Raw genomic sequence first — 20,855 nt, 5'->3', positions numbered from 1 at the left:
GGTGGTTCAGCATCGAGTCGCTGACGTGTGGCCGCGTTCTCCCGGTTGCGAACCTCGGGATCAGCGCAGCAACGACGTCTGGCTTCCGTCTCGTTGAGGCGCACGCGCGGACCGAATTGTGGACGGATACGCGTGGCATCTGCATGGCGTTGCCGATACACGAAATCGTCCTTACGGGTGCTATAGCGTTCGCGCTTACGTTGGCGTACGGCAGCAGCTTCTGCCGTGCGCTGCACCCGCGACCTGCCCACTGTGACAGCTGGGAAGGCATTGCGTGATGCGCGTAATGTAGTGCAGGTATATATATTCAGTTCATCTGGGAAGCGTGGCGTTTTCCCATTGACTGACAGCATGACATTGTTCCCATTGCTCTTATAGGTACAACTGCAAATGTAAACTGTAGTGTTCCACGCTGATGTGTACTTTGACTTTCCTGCAGTGCGTTTTTGCCACTCACGGACGTATCAGTTAGACATAGAAAGTTTCCATTTAAAACGGTCAGTATATCTGCTTTCTCACCTGATCTACTGCACATCTTTCCGCCTTCCAACCGAAATCATCTGTCCCCATTCTGCAGACACATCTGACAGTATTGCTCGTTTTGATCTGCTGACGCAACTTTGCCAACTACTAATTTGCCGTTCTCGTGCTTTTTTTCGTTACTTTTGCTTTGTAATAAGTAGTGCTCAAGGGTGGTGTCGTCAGCTGCCAGGCGCTGCTCCACAAACTGCTGTGGCTCTGGCAGACAGGTTTTTCCCATTGCAAAACCACGCAACGAGGAATCTGTTATTCTTCTTTGTGTAAGTAATTATGTAATTGTATGTAATTATGTAATGTATGTAATTTATATAAGTTTTGGTAATATATGAAGTTATTCCCTAATACAATTAGAATCTTTTTGATTTTGATACTTTTTAATGGAATAAGAGCCAAATTCAGAATAATTATGTATCGCCTTGGTCGAACACCACTGTGTTGCTGTGCATGCTGGGAGGTCAGGACTTCTGAAGCTGTTTTTGCAGCTTTTTAGGTGCCATCCACGTCACATTTTTTTTTGTTGCGGAATAAAATACGATTCAACTCAATTCTATTAAGTTCCTCAGAGCGGGTACACTCACCATCTGTGAAGGAAACACAAACCAAACCTAACCTAGACTAGTCTTTGTTTCTAAAAGTGAAAGCAGCAAATCCTCTCCGCATCTGGGAAGGTGGTGTTTTGGAACACGAAGAAAACGCGAACGCCAGATCTATCCACTAGGCAGAGTTGAGCAGGTGCGATCGAATCATGGCAGCTACTTTCGTGCTTGTGCTTTCCTGGAACAGCTTTCTTCACTGCTGTAGCATCGGCAGAGGAGCTGAAGGGTAGAATCCTGAACTGCCAAATACGTGGGTCGCAATTTGTAATCTTAGTGGCGCAAGCACACTTGTTATCATTTATTTCAATTTTTTGTGAACATGATCTTGGGATTCGAGCAACCTACGGCGTCGCAAACCAGTGGATGTAAGAACGAGTGAAAGGAGCTCATAACAGCTACTGCTTTTTGAGAGGCAGCAAACACATATTCATGCAGCCCAGCGTGATGCTGGTACCACAGCAATGAGTTCGCGCATTCGTTATGTTTTATCTGGCGCGTGTACTCCTGTGGCTTGAGGTTTTATTCCCAGAGCATCTAGTACATGATATCGTTGATATCAGGAAGCAGTCGCAAAAGGTAAAGACTGTCGGTGATTGACTCCGCAGCGGCGCACTTAGAATGCATTCTATGTTTGTCACTGACAGATTGTCGGGCCAAGATGACATCAGGTGCCAGGCGCACCCGAACCTCAAGCACCTCTACGGGAGACCAAATTTCGCCCCTGGGGAAGAGTTTCTTGCTTTGGACTTATTACAAACACTGACACTGCATAGTCACCAATGTTATGTCACTTACGAATATTTTTATTTTACTTTGACGGCGCTTCACACACGCCACCATCAATGGAGGAGTAAACGTGAACTTTGTCACGACATGACAAGGTAGATTGTGAAGAGCTGTCCAGTAATACCATCTTTTACATAGGATCGCCTAGTTGCTTTCAAATCTTGTAAGGCCCGGAGTAGCACGACAAAACATTTTAGGAAAGATTTACACGACGCGATTTAGTGCTCAGAAGTACAATAGATCCCGGAGAAAAGCAGAGGTGTCGGTGACTGCGGTCATAGCCTTTCTTTTGAAGCAACTGCGAGCCGGAGAGTCGGGCATGAATGATTTGACGTGCCAGATGAGATTGAGTTGCAAAGACGTCGTTCGTGAGTAGGTCAGTAAGTGGCCTGGCAATGTCCGCAATGCTCCTGACAAAGCCGCGAAACTAAGAGCAGAGATGAAGAAGCTCTCGAAATCTCTGACTGGGTGAGGTAGAGAAATGCCCAGGACAGCGCCCACTTTGTCGAGGTCAAGTTGGACACCGCTTGCACTAACAGGCTAACAGAGAGTGATGTGACCTCGAGCGAAATGATACTTGGAGAAGTTAGGCTGGCGGCCAGCGCGACAAAACATATCGAAAAAAGCCGACATGCTTGTCAGGACGTTCTCGAAGATAGGCGATAAGAAAATCACGTGATCCGATCACTTGTAGCCCGTAAGTAGATGATCCACCGTCCGCTCAAAGGTAGTGGGGGCATCACACAGTCCAAACCGAACAACCTTGAACTGGTCTAGTCTATCCGCAGGGGCGAACGCAACCTTCTGGCGGTCAACGGTATCAACGGTAATATGCCAGTATACAAAGCACAGGTCTATGGAGGAAAAGTACGTCACTTCATGGAGGCAGCCTAAGCCGTCAGGCATTCGAGGCAGTGGTTATACGTCCTTGCACATGATGATGTTCAAGTGACGTTCGAAATCCCAAAAAAAAGCCACCCAAAAAAGTGCCACCTGCCATGTGTAAAATGAATAAGCAACCGACTACATATTATCTAGTTGTGCAAACCGCGATATCTGTCATACGCTCTTAAAAACGTTTGCACCCTTTGGGCCTTACTTCGCCCTACAACAATACACGTCACCTGGCTTGATTGCGTTTCCTTCCATGAAAACTCTGCGGTCTCTACTTTCATGTCCAGGATGCTGTGTCACGCTGATAACGCGCATGTCGTTCATGACCTGCATGCATCGGGCGCGCAAGGCAGATGACGATTGTTCTTCAGTGACAAGTCCCAAAGGGCGCAAACTTTTTTAAGAGTGCCGGTTGCGTGCGCCAGGTGAACAAGAAAACTTCACATGTTCCTTGTTTCTGGAAGCAGTTGCAGGAGGAGTGGTTTAGTACGTTGTGTGCTGGTATGGCGTACGCTCACACTTGCCTATTATTTCTCGCCATATTCTAATCGAGTGCAACTTATCGACTATGCTAAATGATGCCTAAACATTAAGGCACCTTTCCACGACAATGGTATAGACGACACCAAGAATTTAGCACTTCAAAAACACGTGAACTCTCTAACACTTAGCACTAAGTGCGCATCAGTGGCTCTTACATTTCACCCGACACCTGAACTGAACACTTGAAATGGCGCACATGCTATGTACATAGATCCTGGTTCTGACGACCACCGCTAAATTGCTGTAATGCACGTGCATCTCAAGTCAGCGCCATGAAAAACAATTGGAATTTACGTCCACGCATGCGAGATGCATGAACGGAAAATATGATGAATATAATTATTAGAAGATCTGAGCGAAAGCCATATTTCTTCCTTCGAATTTATTTTATCTCTATCCATAGGCATGTTTGGAAGTAAAAGCACACGAGCCTGTCACACGAGCACAGTGATTATCTGTGAGGTAACCTATTGGCCTTTCATGCAGAAAGACCGGTTTATTAGCACAATAAACTCAACATGCTCAAGTCTGCCCGTATTACAGGGCAACATTCTAGCAAATCCGTTTTTATTTTGTGCGCTGCTATCTAGCCAGCACATCGAAATTCTCAATTGCATCATTCGGGCATAAATCCTTGCTGTATAACTGAATGCCGTCGCCGCAGAGGTCGGCAAACTGGTCCATGCACTCTTGAGGCAGAGAGTCCTTTTTCAATTCGGAAGACCAAAGGATACACTCTGCAAAAAAGAAACCGCAACTATATTTAAATATATTTACCGTAATAACACTATCATTTCTATCTGCATGCTTACTATAGTCTGTCCTAACGCGAACACCTTGCTATCGTGAAGCGTAATTTTTTTAAATCAGAAATTGATCAAGTTACCATTCCAAAGCCCATCATAACAGGTGCACTGTTTTTCTATGGAGAGACCAGCGCTTAATTATTTATAGCTCAAAGTTTATTTGGATAAAATTACAAGTTGATGGCCGACAAAGAAAGCTGAAGAAGCACCTTGACGAATTCATTGGCCTCTTTCACAAGCCAGGAGTCGGAAACTTATCATCATAGCAACTAAAAGTTTACCTTCGTATGAAATGCGCAAGAAATGTGAACGTGCTGTAGCGCATCTAATGTCAGTAGTAGATCGAGGCCCATTGCAAAACATAGGTTCGCTGAGCCAGACAGCCGTAAGGGCCAGGTTTTGTAAGGTGGACCGTGTGATAAAAACTCTTGTCCGGGGCTCGAAAGAAACGATTCAACAAGTGGGCTCGTGTTCGTCGTCGCCCTGACGAAGGAAACGTTTTCGTGCAGTCGAAATCATGTGGACACTACAGGCGACTTTTTGCCGTCGCCGTAACCTAGACGTTCAGTATAAAGTCCAAGCACCGCCGCCGTGCGCCGTATGCTGTATGCGAGAGCAAAAGCACGCGAGGCGAGCCGACGATAGCGGCTCAATCTGGCGCGCGCGAAGGAGGCAGGCGGAGAGCAAACGCACCGTCTTCTGTCGCGCGAAACGCGGTGGGCGCATGGGAGGGAGGCAGGGCGGTCGGCATTGCGCTCCGGCAGCAGCACCCTATTTCGCGACCGGAAGCAAGAGGAACTGAGAGTCCCGGCTCAATCTCGCGCGCGATAGACAGGAAAGCAGAGACGTAGCGTGGGAGGGAGGGGGTGGATTTGATTCTGCCAACAAGTTCGTACTTGGCGCGGCCGCGCACCGTTGCACGTGCCATATCTTGAAAACGATCCGCAGATGGCTCATACCTCTATGCGCGGTCTATTATCACCGCTCTTGCATTTAAGCGATAGACAGCACGAAGGTCACTTCAGTAGTGTCCTGTGTCGTGAAGGGCAGCCCGAGGGGTGCAGGACTTCAGTCACGCCGTGCGACACCGTGACTGAAATCCTGCACCCCTCGGACTGCCCTTCACGACACAGGACACAACTACGTGCGCTCCTGACATTCGCGAGGCTGTCGGCCTCACCGACCGCCTTTAGCTCCTTCGCATTTTCGCGGCGTGCTGCTGTTTCTGGTGCACTTTCTCTCCCTCTACTTTAATTCCCTAGCCCCTGGGTAGCGCGGTTGAGGCGTCCTCTGCTGAGAGACAGTTACTGCGCTGCACTTAACCCCAACTTTTCCTTCCCATCAACAAGAATCTCCTCTCTCATTTCGCTAGCTGCTGCTGCCACGCCTGCTCACACCAGCGTTTCGACAGCGAGTGTGCGCCTTCAGGGAGTGTGATGCGTTCATGTTTGTGCGCGCTCATACCATGCTTAATAAAACAGTTAGTAAGTGAATGTCTCCAAGTTTAAAAGGCCAATAAAACTGCTGTCCTTCGCCTTAAGCTACTGTCCTGCCTACTAATTTGCTTTGGAAATCCCCGCTTCGCCTTGCGGGCGAAAGCTCGACTATTCTTTTCTGAAACATGTGGAGAGTTTGATCGGCCACTGTGGACGAGCCGATACTGCAGAACATGCCTGTCAGCAATTATAGATAATCTTATATGCAAATTATATTTACATATGCTGCGCATTACCGGTTGCATTGTTCTAAATACAGGCGTATGATAATAAGGGCGGGGGGAGGGCTAAATATGAGTAATAATTTTTCTGCAAGTGCTTACTGCAAGGAATTAGAAATTTTTATGAAAAATATCTGAAGGCATTGTTTAGACAAATATATTTACTGCCGCCCGCACAACGACACTACCCGCTACTACATTTATTTCGAAGGAGCATACTTTGGCGCATATGTAACAGGGCCACATTTCCAGCATTCTTACCAGAAACCTGTATGGAGCACCATGAAGATAACTAGTTCAAATGGAGGTAGAAAAACGTCCAAGAAGAAAACTTCCTAGAATCCGAAGACGTGAATGAGAAGAGGTACAAATCATGAATTACGAGAAAGGGGCGCTGTGAGGAAAGTTGTGGTAATATTTGCAATTTACAACGAAATTCGGGAGCACATTAACCATATAAATATCCGTCAGAAGGGTCTTTTTTTCTTAGCCTAAGCCCTGCCTGGCAGCTGACACCGGGCTACGACGGCGTCAAGCCAGATTTTTCTTGCCAGTTGCTACTCACGGTGGCCATTGTAGGGCATGTCGAGGACCGAACATTGTTCGTTGTCCGTGTACATAAACTTTGCTTCTTCAGGCGTTGCATCTTCTGCAAATTGTGGGCACACATTATCTGAGTTCGATATATGAGGCATCGACATTGCATTCACTAGGTTATCTGTGTTTGTAACAAATGTTTGTTGTACTTAGTGCTGTTACAGAGAAAAAAACTTCAAAGTAAGGTGAAAATGCCGCAGAAATTTTGAGAATTGTCTACTAATGTGTAAGCATTCTTTGGCACGGCTGTCACTTAAGTTTTACCTATTTGTTTTACACACCTTATTTATTTCTACGCCAAAGAAATTAAGTCTGTGTTCTGAACAGTGTGGAGATTAGTTGTAACAAAGTTAGATGATTCCTTCAAAGCGATCATAGAAGTTGTACCGGAGCACCATCACAAGCGGTCTCACGACAGCTGTATTTCATTTTCTTTGCATTTTAAGTCACTTTTTCCATTTTGTTGCGACCTTGACACAGCGACAGCGGCGCCACCAGTTTATTTTAACGCCAGAAATGGTTTATTACTATTAAAGTATTATCACTTCTACAAGTAAATTATTCTTGTTTTTATAATCAGCAGCCCCGCAGCTGATCATCCTTTGTGGTTCAATTGTTCCTTAACGCTTAAAAACTACCAATCATCTATATTTACATTACTATAAAGATTAAATTTTCCGCAAATTACGCATTTTTGGGCAGATAGAGTACATCCGATTTCTAGTCTGACAGATTTTCCGAGGATACTCGCCGAAGAATGTTTACGTATTAATAAGTACTTTGTACGTCAAGAATAAAGTGAGACATATGGCTAAGTGAAGAAGCTTATAAAAACATAAAATACATGTGGTGAGGTTTTGTGGGTATGAAAGACCTATAAGGGGGTGTATTGGAGACAGAGCACGAAGTGCAATTCCAAAACACGCCAGTCAAAATCATAAAAGCCCTACTATCGGCATACGAAACACAAAGCTGACCTAAATATATCGTTCATAAAAAAATAACCAGAAGAAAAAAGCAATTTTTTTATAATTGCGAGAACCTATGAGTTGTGGCAGTCTGCTGATAGGAAGTTTCTTTTCTGTTTCCGAGGAACGCTTTCTTTGTTTAGAGATAATTTCCCGGAGTGTAATACATGACGAATTTGACCACGCTTCCACAACGTAACCGCGTGGCTCTCATAAGCAAAAAACACCTCCGAAAGAAACTAGCCTCTATCATACACTAAACACCAAACTGAACTCATTCTGTACAAAGTGTTATCTATGTACTCGCTTACGCGCCTAAATGAAGCAGTCCAGTTCTGCTGGGGTGTCGTCACGGCGTACCGACACGGCCTTTTTTGGCGTTTACCAGTGAGGACTCCCTCACGTTTCCAAGCATCTAAAGCTGTGTACCGACCCTACTCCTCTTTACATTTTTACAGGATATGGTAACTGTGCTGATCCGTGGCCGCCATTGCAACTTGAAATTTCTGAACTTCGTATGTCCTAGCGAGCGTGCGTTGGGGTGCTAGACCATGCGCCACGGACTATGGAATGCGTTCCATCGCGAAAGGGTGTCTCTCACCAGCCCGTCTCTACTTCGAACTCCGTACATGATTCTGGCCCATTTTGTCCGTGTAGGACACCACGTGTGCGCTTAGTGTATTATGCCCAAATGGCTGCCTTGCAACGTGACCTCTTTTGAACATCTGCTTTTGGAACGGACTCATGATCTACGTTCTGAATCAATGTCACTGTACTGAAACAAGGGAAGTGTATGAGGAAACAACGTGGAGGCTCCACACAAGGCTATTTGAGGGTAAAGGAAAAAAAAATGCGTTCATTAGAAATGTGTACCCTAGTTGTACGTACTTTAAAGAAGTATGCGAACAAAGCCCTAAAAATAACAAACGTCCTGTGTCCATTTCTTATCTAGGCACGCAAATAAAGTCTCTAAAATAGTGGCTACTTGGATTAAGTTCATTTCAGATATTCAATCCAGTGAGACGTGCAATAACTTGCGACCGTTAGTCGCGGCTATCTATATAAAGTGTAGACTTTAAATTTATATCTTGGCAGGTGTGCTTGATGCTTTCTCTTATGTGGAAATGATATGTTGAGTAATCTCTCAAAAGTTATGGTCACAGTGATCCTCTTAAACAAATATGACGAAATACACTTGATCAGAAAGCGCAATTATTTGTGTAATCTAAACCTATTTTAAGACTACAATAAACTGAATACGTAGATTCGTCAGCTCTCAGGAGTGCTGACCATGACATTATGTATGGAAATTTGAAAATGCGCATGTATTGAACATATAAAAGAGGGATGAATGAAATGGACAAGGCGTTAGGTATATTTTTCTGAGTAAGCAGAGATACCTGTAGAAATAAAGAAATGCGACAGGTGGCTCAATTTGTAAAGGAAGGCATAGCTTTCAAAACTTTCAATATTGATGTAACGAAGTCAGCGAAAGCCGACTTTGGGAAATATCCTTACCTGATCCCACCTTGTATGAGAACGCGTCAGGGCTTCTTCCCTTGCTTAAATAAAATGGGATCTCTTTTCTGTAATAAGATAAACAAAGCGCAGATTTTACTGAAATGTGGACAGAATACACTAATGAACCAGTAACTAATAAATTATGAACGTCAGGATAAATATTATTCACAGGAAACACGGCTGTCAGAATCTATGTGAAGCGAAGCTATCGCGAAGGTATCCATTAAGTGTCTTACAACTAGACGGGAAGCGTAGAATCGTTTTCATATTCACTTTATGCAACGTATAATGTCTTCAATGTTCATAGGCCGCATGCGTCACAACATTATTGCCTAGCGATGTTTCTATCTTTCCACTACACCGTTCACAAAATACGTGGATGTGCATACACAAGTTCAGGCAGAGGCGCACAGTTAGATGTTGACTCAGCGATATCCCTCGTGGACCTGAGGTTGAACAAAGGGAGTAAGACAAGGACATGAGGAAACAAATACCACAGGCAAGTGCTAACTGCCAACTGTAAGTTGATTTGAAATCCTTCAGCCATTTTACACCATTTAGGGCATATGCATGCGTACACCAGCTGCAAATACATCTGCAAAATCAGCTATATCATAATCCTTCATGCAAGAAAAGCTATTTATTTTTTCCGACAAGGCAAGAGAGGAAGAGCTTACACATTTAACTCGTTCCTGTTTTTTGTAATAGGCTTTTATTAATTCCATTTCCCTCTTACCTTTTCCTTTGCCTATGAATATTGTTTTTTTCAAATACGCCCATAGCCATTATTCACATTACTCCTGTGTAGACGAGCTCTGCCAGTGAAAGACTGTCTCGTTTTCCCTATATAAGTTACCCACAACTCAGCGGTATCTGATTGATAACGTTGCGCCTGCAGTCAGTGAAACGAGATTTATTATTTGTGGTCTACAGTGGCTTTGCGAGCGTTTTCATGCGATTGCATGTCGAGGAAAGCTTGTATGGAGCACTGAAAAGCAAATTAACAAAATGTCTACTGGAAACTTTCTTTAAATTGTGTGACAACCTTTGCAACTCCGGCGCCTCGTGCCCTGGTCTCTTGATCCTTTTCTTTGTGTGCTGGTTCCGAAGTTATTTTTTTTTCTTTCTGCAAGATGGCTTCGCATACTGAAGGGATGACAGAACGGGGAAACCTGCGCTCTATACACGTGCCATCTAATTTAAAAAAACTTCGCTCGCACACATGCTCAAACGGCTTACTTAGTGCTGCCTTAATGCACGTGCTTGCTACGTCCCTCTTAATCAATTTAGAGTGTGCGCTGTCGTAGCGTGACAAGGTTTTCTTAGATCTGGTATGATATGGCCAGCATACATGCTCATCCAAAGAAAAAGAGAAATTAATATAAAGAGACTGAATTAGGTTGCTAATCGGCAATTCGTACGTGAACTTAAGTCCTACCGATCAGTTGATGAACATATTTAAATTTATTTGACCGCATCATGAAAATGCATACTCATATCTTTCATCATAACAATTAAGTAGTCATCAACCTACCTAACCACTCGCATTACAGACGTGTCCACCAACTTAGCAGGAATTACATTGTCAACCGATGATAAGAAAATGTCGCACAAAATTGGGGCTAAGGCTGATCCTATACTGATGGATCCTATGGATGATCCTGTGATTGCCAATTCTACATCTAGTGTACCACCATCTCTTTCTATGTACAACAGGCGCTTCAACTGTCGAGAATGTTTAGCTTCGAATTAGTTTAGCTTTGAGCTTTAAATATATAGTGCTACCGTAAGCACTTCCACAGGACGTCCTTTTGCACGACGCACATGTAAAATGTATAACAGTATGTACATCCTCAACTTCATGTTGGGTGCTAATTGACAGACCAACGAAAGGACGGAAAGCCGTGGTGGGCTAGGCAAAGACAGCTTTTCTAATAAACAATTCCATCTCTATTGCTTCCTGTCAAGGCATACACATACTAACTATCACCAAAAAGCAAGTGTAATTGTTCTCAACTCTCTTCCCAATGTAAGCCCATATATTCCAGAAGATAAACGGTAAATTTGAAAGTGACATTTACACAGTGACAATTACGAGAATGGCGCGTTGGTCCAAGATAGGCTAGGAAACTTATTTGTATATTTACTTAAAATTTAAGAATAAGTACACTTTAACTTTTCTTAGTGATCACAATATTGCCACGGTGTAGGGACCATGAACAGCCGCCATGTCAGAGCGCAAGTCATGAAACTAACTGTTTATTAGGTTAACCTCTACCCACGAAAACAAGTAACACTCAGCACAATCACAGCGGCGAGCAATCTCGTCTATCATCGAACATATGATCTGCGGGTCATGCGCGCCGTCTTCGGTACGTGACTCGTCAAAATTTGCAGTGTAATCGACAATGCCCGCATGCCTTCCAGAAAGTACACCTGGCCACACAATTTTACGCACCACAGAATATAAGCAAATGCTTAAAATCTCAGCACCTTCACAACGGAGCCTGGCGTTCGCATTTCCAACCGCTGCTAGCATATGCGAACAACATAGTGATATACAGTTTTACAGGCTACGTTTGCATGCTGCTCGGAAAGTCAACATTTTGCGAGATCCTGTATGCTGTAAAATTTTGTGACCGGCGGCAGTACACAATTCGTGTCGTGCATGGAATCCTAATATACAAGGTTCAGTGACGACATACTCCGAATATAACTAGCGATAAAATTCGAGAATATTCAGATACACAAATGCTACACCTTGCCCTGGGCGATAACTTTGAACCCATGCTAGCCGGTGAAAGACGGTCACCGGGGATGACAAGTTGACGTCACAATATTATTCCACCCGTACAGTTGTACGGATATTTGAGAAACCTGGTTGCAATGAGTATTGTAACGGGGAGAACGGGCGCTTCACAATATATTTAGAAGATATATACAACGGGCAGAAGGCAGGCATACAAGATGGGGCCCGTGCCCACGACTATCAACGACCGTCGTCTTCGTCAGTCCTCTCATTATCGTTCGCTCTGGCAGCGCCTCGTGGCATGACCCTCGGCTGCGAAGGCGCTGTCCTGGAGAGGGGTAGGTGTGAGTGACATCGCTTCAGTCTAGCGACGTGAACGATATCCGAGGAGGATAGTGGTGTGGCGGTATTGAGAGATTGTAACTCTTAGGTCACGTCTGTCGACGCAGGACACGGTAATGGCCTGAGTAGGTCGAAAACACCTTCTCACACAGACCAACTAGCCGTGGCGGTTTGCAAAGAAGCACGATGTTACCAGGGTTAAACTGGACATATATCCTTCGTTCCATTTCTTGGTAAGTGACCAGACGCAGGCATGCAGTCTCGCGCGCCTTGGTCACTCTAGATATGGCATCTCGAGCATATTGTGACGTTGTATCGAAAACGGCTGGCAGGACGGTGTCAAACGGTAGTATAGGGTGTCGCCCATACAAGAGAGAAAACGAAAGAAAACCAGCAGAATCATGGCGGGACGTATTGTAGGCGAATGTGACGAATGGCAGAGTGGCATCCCAGTCACGGTGGTCGGAGGAGACGCACATAGAGAGCATTTCTGTGATAGTTCTATTGAGCCACTCTGTGAGGCCATTGGTTTGAGAGAAATACGCCATTGTAAACTTTTACTTTGTAGCGCAGGTGGGCAAAGTGTCCTGGGCAACCTGTGAGAGAAAGTAGCGGCCCCAGTCGGTAAAGAGTTGTCGGCGAGCGTTGTGGTGACGTATCACTACGTCGAGAAGGAAGTCAGTGATGTCGGTTGTACAACTCATAGGGAGAGCCAGCGTGATCGCGTACCGGCTGGTGTAGGCCGTAGCAACAGCTATCTGTTGTTCCTACTAAGCGACAGAGGAAAAGGGCCAATGAAATCCAGACCAACTTGAAAGAATCGCGAAGATGGTTCTTCATTGGGCTGGAGACGGCTAGCTGGTAGGGCTGCTGGCTTTTGTGGTGCTGACAAGATTTCCGGGAGGTGAATTAACGGCAAACGGAACGATAAATATCGTGCCAGAACAAACGAAGCCGTGCAACAGTGTGAGAACAGTCTCACACATATGCTTGGGAACGACCAGGAGCAATTCAGGTCCATCAAGGTGCATGTTGTAACGGTAAAATATGCCATCTTGCAGCACAAGCATACCCGAAGAAGGTCAAGTTGGCAGTTCCGCCATCTCTCAGTTAAGGGTAGCGTCGTTTCTCATCGGCGATGTCACAAAATGCGGTAAGCGTGACGACGCAACTTGACTCGCCGGTCTCAGTGCGGCCTAGTGGGTCTACTGGATCATGTGACAAGCAACGAGCGTCCTCATGGACTCGTCCTGTGTTATACACCACAATGCAAGAGTACTCTTGGAACCGTAGTGCCCACCGAGTGAGACATCCAGTTGGATCTTTTAAACACGAAATCCAGCATAGGTGGTGGTGATCAGTGATAAACGTGAAAGGCCATCCTTAGAGGCAGAGGCAAAATTTACCTACTGCCCAAACGAGGGTGAGGCATTCACGTTCGGTGATCGAATTATTGCGTTAGGCGGGTGAGAGAAGACGGCTAGCGTACACAATGACACGGCCGCAACTGTGCAGTCGTGCCAAAACAGAGCCGACACCACGGTCGCTGGCTTCGGTGAGAACCTTCGTTAGGGCAGAATTGTGAAAGTGACCAAGAATCAGTGGGGACATGGGTCGCGCCATCAGCTCAGTGATTGCACTAGCTTGGTCGGAACCTCAGACAAAACTCGCGTCTTTCCTAAGAAGTTCCGCTAAAGGGCGTGCGATGTCATCAAAATTTCGCGTGTATCTGCGGAAGTAAAAGAAGAGGCCTACAAAGCTGCAAACATCGGTTGCGCTGGTGGGTAATAGGGAAATCTTTGACCGCGCGAACTTTCTCCAGATCAGGACGAACAGCGGAAGAGTCGATGAGGTGTCGGAGCACAGTAAGTTGCCAGTGGTCAAAGTGACATTTCGCTGAATTGAGCTGAAGTCTCGCCTTGCAGAACACTGAAAAAACAACTGTCGAGAGGCACTCGAGGTGTGTGTCAAAAGTCGGCGAAATCAAAATGACATCATCGAGGTAGCACAAGCAGATTGACCACTTTAAGCCATGAAGGAGGGCGTCCATCATTGGTTCGAATGTGGCGGGAGCGTTGCGTAGCCCTATTGACATAACCCTAAACTTATAGAGACCATAAGGTGTAATAAATGCTTTCTTTTGGCGCTCCATGTCATCAACTGATATCTGCCAATACTCGGAACTGAAGTTTATGGAACAAAAATACTTGCAACCACTGAAACAGTCAAGCTCTTCAGCTATCCGAGGTAAAGGCTACACATCTTCATTTGTTACTTGGTTAAGATTCTGGGAGTCGATACAGAAACGCGCTAGCTCTTGTCCTTCGTTGTAACGAGCATGACAGGAGAAGCCCATGGGCTTGAAGAAAGTTCGATGATATCACGGGCAAGTATTTTGTCAACTTCCTTTTGTATAACTTGGCTTTCAGTGGCGGAGGCACGATAGGTACGTCGATGTATGGGCTTGGCATCGCCGAAGTGACTCCGAAACTTGACAACTGTTATTTGGACCAGTGGGCGGTCATTGAAATAAAGAATGTGCTTGTACGACTTGAGCAGGCCCCGAAGCGCATGTTCGTGTTCGGCCGGAAAGTCAATGGCAATCATCTTCGTTATGTTATTTAACATCGTGGGGTTCGAATCAATAGCAGCAGGAGTCTGTGCAGAAGGCTCAGTTAAGACGGACACATGATAGTCGGAGGCTGCAGCTAGAGTTGAAACAGAGATACCCTGGGGCATCACTAGAGGGCATAGTCCAAAATTCACAATAGGGAGAATGCGGCAATGCCCTTGATACTGATGACCGAGTGCGAGAAGATGACGTTCTGCGAACGCAGCAAGGTAGCGTTGGGCGATACGATGTAATCACCGTCGTCCACAGTGGGATCACGAGATGCGTCGATGTACGTCACAACTAGATGTGTAAGACGAATGTAATCGGCCTAACATAGCCGTGTCGGCGCAGGATCCGCAGCCTCAATGGCAGGAGGTTAGGCAAGCTGGATAACCTGCAGAGCAGTCAATAAGAGCCGAATGTGCCGGTAGGAAGTCAAGTGCTAAAATGATTGCATGTGGGCACTGATGCAAGAATTAAAACGAAACTGAAGTGGGGCGTCCGCGAGAAGTGACGCGGGTGGTACACAACCCAGCAACAGCTGGAGTCGCAACAACGGCTACGCGGACTACAGCGATCGGAGACGGAGTAAGAACTTTCTTCGGACAAATACGGAGGTTGGAGTTCATGACTGATATGTAGGCGCCGGTGCCAATGAGTGCGATGACAAGTACACTGTCTACGTCTACGTTGGTAAGGTTGTGATGTCCAGGTGGTGTGAACAGAGGAATTTCGGGTCGGGTCGTCATGGCAGGCTCACCTCTCGGAGCTGCGCCCGTCAGTTTCCCGGCGAGAGGCGAGAGCATGAGGGAGTAGGAGAGCGGTGAGGCAGAGGCGAGTGAGGCAGGTGTCGTGATGGCGAAGGGGAGCGGTTTGACCATACTGGCAATGAAGGCGGAGCGCAGTCGTCATCAGTGTGTACTGGCACTCGGGAACTACCACCTTGACGTCGGATGTTTCGATAGCATGGTCAAGGCTTCGAATGCCAAGCGCTGCGACAATGGCGGGAAGTGTGTCCAACGCGTCCCCAACAGAAGCAGATGGGCCTGTCATCTGAAGTGCGCCATTCTGCGGAATTCTTATAAAGAGGGCGAACGGTTGGGCGTCTATGTAACTCAGGTGCGGCGGGCGGGTGGTAGTCAGGTCCGCTGACTGGACAAAGCGTCTGTCATCCTGCATTTACTAGTTCTTGACGCACAACAGTTTGGATAAGGGAAATGGTTGCATGTGACTCATCGGGGTTAGGCACCTGAAAGGGAACTGGGGAGGCAGCTTCAGTCTCACGGCGGATGAGGCGCACAATTTTATCGCAAGCAGCAGGAGCGGGTGAAACGGGCAGAACGGGTGGAAAACTTAGGTCCTGCGCAGGTAGACGTGGCAGCAGTGTTCGGAAGACGTTTGAAGTTTGGAGTAAGGCGACGACTTCTTGCTTCTTCATACCTTCGGCATTCATTGATGACGTCATGCACTGTGGAAGAGTTCTTAAAATCCAGAAGTATAAACGCGTCGTTCGCGATACCCTTGAAGATATGCGCAACGTTTTCCGTTTCTGGCATCGTGTCATCGACTTTGGGACAAAGCGCGGGCACGTCCTGGTTGTACGTCACATAGGACTCGGTGCAAGTCTGAGCTTGGCATTCAAGTTTGTTCTGCGCAGTACGACGGCGTCTGATGGGCTTGCCGAACAGGTCGATGTGGCCCCCCTCCAGCTTTTGCTTATATATTTCCCAGCTTATAAGTTCCTGTTCCTGCTGACATTATTGCGTCGTCCAAGCGTTTCGAGCAGGTGAAAAGCTGTCACTGATTTGCTCAATATATATATATATATATATATATATATATATATATATATATATAGATATATATATATATATATATATATATATATATATATATATATATATATATATATTTATATATATATATATATATGATGAGCAAATGAGTCACCGCTTTTCAACTGCTCGAAACGCTTGGACTCCGTAACAATGACATCAACCAAAGTACAGTTTTTACAAATGAGTAAATTGAGGCATCATCGGGGACGACTTTTAAGACATGCCCGACTATTTGCGGCAGAGTGCCAGCACGTCTTGTATTATGCGACGTAGCCGGGAATGAACGTCTCAACTCGTGATGCCAACTCCTTCTTGGCGACGACCTTCCAACCCTGTGGTTTTCCGAAGAGCTCTCGCAGCTTCTGCTCGCAGGTATCTCAGTCACGCATTTCTTCGTGGTTTTGAAACCGCATTCGCGTGGTTTCCACCGAGTAAAAAAAGTATGCTCGTCAGCATCACTGTGAGATCTAATTAGTTGTGGCTGCTCACCCGCTCATACGTCTTTAGCCAGTCGTCGACGTCGGCACCACCAGTGCCGCAGAAGGTGAGCTCCTGAACGACACTTTGGAATGTGTGGAGCGAACGCGGTTTAAATAATGAAACCGAGACCTCAAAGAGGTGCGATCGCTATACTAACGTGTTCCTCTTGAGTTTACGGACACACCGCCACTGATTTTTTTAATTTTGTGACTATATATAAGGATTGGTCACCGTGTTTCTGGCTCGATCCGGTCCAGTAGCTTGAATCGCCGCATCAAAAAGAATAAATTACGATGCCAATAGTGCGATTCGAAGTTAGACCTAGCGGCGCAGCAGCCCGATATTCTACGTGAACAAACGCATACATAGAACCACATAATAACCTACCAGTTCACCGCACGCTATGGTGTTGGGCTGCTAAACACGAGGTCACATAATTGAATCCCGGCCACGGCGGCCATGTTCCATGGGTACCTAATGAAAAAACACCCGTCTAGATAGATTTCGATGCATGTTCAAGAGCGCGATGTGGTCCAATGTCCGGAGTCCCTGACTACGACGTGCCGCATAATCAGATCGTGGTTTTGGCACGTGAACTCCTCGATATACTTTTGATTTTTTTAGTTATTCGTTCGGGCAAACCAGTGCTTTGAGAAGCTAGGCGCGTACGTCAGATCTTACTTATCATTGTTTGAGCGTGCCAGAGTCGTCCATCCTTCGGAATGTCAGCTAAATCTTTGAAATAATATGTGACACTGCGCTGGCTTGGGGGTAAGCCGAAAGGCTTCAGATGCAAAGTCCTGCATGTATTTCATCATTTCAAATAATGCGTGAGAATGTTTCCGCTCCTGCAATTTCAGGCTACGAGCCACGCCAGCGAAGACAATTGTATGTTGGTGTTTGAGAATGACGTACAGCCTTTTTTGCCCCGTTGTCTAAAGTACACAGGTGATGATGCGTCCAGTTCTGTGGCGCGCATGTGTGTGACCACAGGCATGCGTTCTGCATTTTTGTTGCGCCAATGGATACTTATACTCGCGGTGGCCTGGCGTATTCTGCTATACTTGAAATTTCAGAGGCATTCACGCTCCTTCTTTAAAAGTCAGGGTGCTTAGGCGACATGCATCAGTGGATGATGAACCTTCGGTGACACCTTAGTGAGTCTGAATGGGGCAAGTGAATAATGTATGAATTAAAATGCTGATATTCATTATTCTATTCATACTTATTTCACACTGTACCTTGCACCGGCGACGGCATGACGGCAGTGCTGGTTTCCCTCCGGCGGAGAAACATTGCAAGATTGTTCCATTACAACTCGAGCAGACCCCGGAGGTACCTTTAGCTCTTGTGAGAAGAAATGACTCCGAAATTTGGTAAAATCTCGAACGCTGCGCAGCGCGGCACCGCGTCGCGTTAGAGCTTGCTACCACGAAACAACAATGCGGGGAACTTGCGCTCGTGCATACGGGAAACATGCGGGGATGTCTGGCCGACTGACAACTTTTGTAGGCGCACACGCTATCACTTGTGCTCTCCGACGTGAGGCGCACATGAGCCTTCTCAAGAGAGCGAGTTTTCCACGGTCTTACGGCTTGCATGGAGAGCTACCGCAAAGTTAGAGAGTCACGGCCTCGTGCGGCATTCGCACCAGTTGCTGCGGTTCCTGAGCGTGCCGCTGCCTGGGTGTACAGCCTGCACTGGATGGTTTGTGCAGAGAAGACCAGTGTGCGACGATGTGGTCGATGACAACGAAGTCCAATGCAACCTGTGGCATAACGCCCAATTCGCTTTTTTTGCGTATAGATCAATGATTATATTAAAAACTATATCTTGCGTAAACTACATTCAGAAAGACATCACATGTTATACCAGGGCTCATGACTTCAAGCATGATCCTTAAGATATAGAAGAATACTAGAAGATCTTGTAATAAACTTCTTACTTAATTTTCTTCAAATTGGCTGCAAACATACATGCGCGGTTCTTTCAAATCAGCAATCCACATTTCTTTTTCGCGTTAAGTTATCGCAGCTCCACGCTGGAAGTCAACTAGGATTTTATGGCTGCGATGGCTGGCCCTGTGGTGCTGAAATGTGGAGCAGCACATCCTGTATGAGAGCCGTCTGGAAAAAGGGCCCGAAAACGAACGTTCCCAAGTGCAGGAACAACCGCTGCTGCGCTTGAGCGACGCCATGAGCAAGAGAACAGACCCGTAGGTCTTCTGAAGGGTTTGGGAACTCGCATGTACAGCGTAGCCTTCTTTGAAGTATCAGTTGCCCGATTGGCTTACATCTAGTGTAGAATCCGTTTTGGATTTATGGCAGATACAAGAAACAAGGTGAGACAGGAACCTACCCACTTGCCTAACTACTACACAGCTCTGGGATGAGTAAAAGAATGCTCCACAATTGCAGGTCCCGTATAATATTACGCTGAGCACTGCTTCATCCTGACTTGTATAATCTATACGAATAAATGTGCAAGATAGTGGCGACTATTTTCTTCGTGGCAGTAATTATTTAGCACCTCGTAGCGTGTTCACTTGGGCAGTCTGGTACGCCTTTTAAGCGACAACTTAAAACAGCGCGAAAAAAGACACAGCAAAGGAGCGACAGCGCCATGTCCAGTGGTTATTTAGCGGTGTCCTGCGTTGCGCTGTATAAAGCTGTTGTATATAAGCGGTTAGTGTCGTGCCTTCAAGTACGCAGTAGCCTACTTGCCAGAACACCTGTTTAATGCCACTTGCAATACAACGGAAAAGAACCACAAGGCACTTACGTGGCTGTCTTATATAGCTGTACAGAGCTACTAATCAGTGACATCACACACACACACAGGCACGTGCGTTCGACCTAACATACAGAATTCAAGACCTCTGTGACATCAGAGTGTCACTACAGGTTCTATCTAAGGGTTGATTACACAACAGTTGGTACGCCTGTGAGCTGAAGCACGATTACTGTTTTGTATGCTTGAGTTTTAAAGTAGGACGATTGTTTTGAGAACGTTCCAGAGCGCACCCACATTTTATTAAATATTTTGCCGGGTACCGAGCCAAGGCTTTCGGTACCGAATATGTAACTTCCTTTGATGATCCCTGGTGCTCCTTTAGAATCCAGATGTATTTCGCTTGCTTAGCTTTCGCATTGAGCCATATTCTCTTCGCTGTCAAGCATTCAAGTGCTGCGTCATTGTTACTGTTGGAGACTGCGATTGCAGTGGGAAAGTTGTTGAAGATCTGTATAAGATGAAACAGTGGTGAAGCGTTCATAACAAATGTAGCATTTTTAATGCCGGGTAACCTTTTTTTAAGCTCTTTAATGCGTAATAGATTACATCATATATGTCAGGTATTCCCCATTCACTTGAAGTGAAAGAGAAAGGAACGCAGTAATTTTTAAAGGCATCAATTTCCTTGAAGCCTGTGTCTATTCCCTTTCTCCCTTAAACGGTCACTGAAACGGTTTGGACAAATTTTGCGAACATATGAGATACAGATAAAGTAATTGATAATTGAAGTGAAGCTTCATAAATTAGGAGAGCTAAGGACGTATAAAAGTTACTCTTTCCCATCCTTTTTCTTCTGAAATCGATCGCCGGGTGGTCTGGGCTAAAGACCGCCTCTACGGACTCTGGTTTATGGTGTGACGTCATGTGGTCTACTTCCAAATATCTCAGAGACAGCACGCAAAGCCTAGCCAACCTCTCCTCGAGCCGCCTGGGCATAGATCTCCAACGCGAGCTATACAAGAAGCGTGCGTTGCGAGCCCTATGCCGCAGCGCCCTCCACGTCCAGTATTCCGAGAATCTCAGGCAAGCGAGGAGTTTTGACGGATGCGTGCAGGCGTAAACCAACACCCT

The 20,855-nt window shown here is 45.9% G+C and overlaps 1 long non-coding RNA gene across 1 annotated transcript; it reads right to left on the bottom strand.

The window, feature by feature from the left end:
- Positions 1 to 3,858: 3,858 nt before the first annotated feature.
- On the bottom strand, positions 3,859 to 9,039 carry LOC135913262 (uncharacterized). The gene is made up of 3 exons (XR_010567931.1): positions 8,966 to 9,039; positions 6,448 to 6,531; positions 3,859 to 4,096 (listed from the first exon to the last, which is right to left on the bottom strand). It is a non-coding gene; the product is annotated as an uncharacterized lncRNA (long non-coding RNA).
- Positions 9,040 to 20,855: the final 11,816 nt, after the last annotated feature.

This window comes from Dermacentor albipictus, chromosome 5 (assembly GCF_038994185.2).
Source record: "Dermacentor albipictus isolate Rhodes 1998 colony chromosome 5, USDA_Dalb.pri_finalv2, whole genome shotgun sequence".
Taxonomy (NCBI): Eukaryota; Metazoa; Arthropoda; class Arachnida; order Ixodida; family Ixodidae; genus Dermacentor; species Dermacentor albipictus.
Note: the sequence above shows the minus strand (reverse complement) of the source record. Positions and strands in the feature narration are given on the sequence as shown.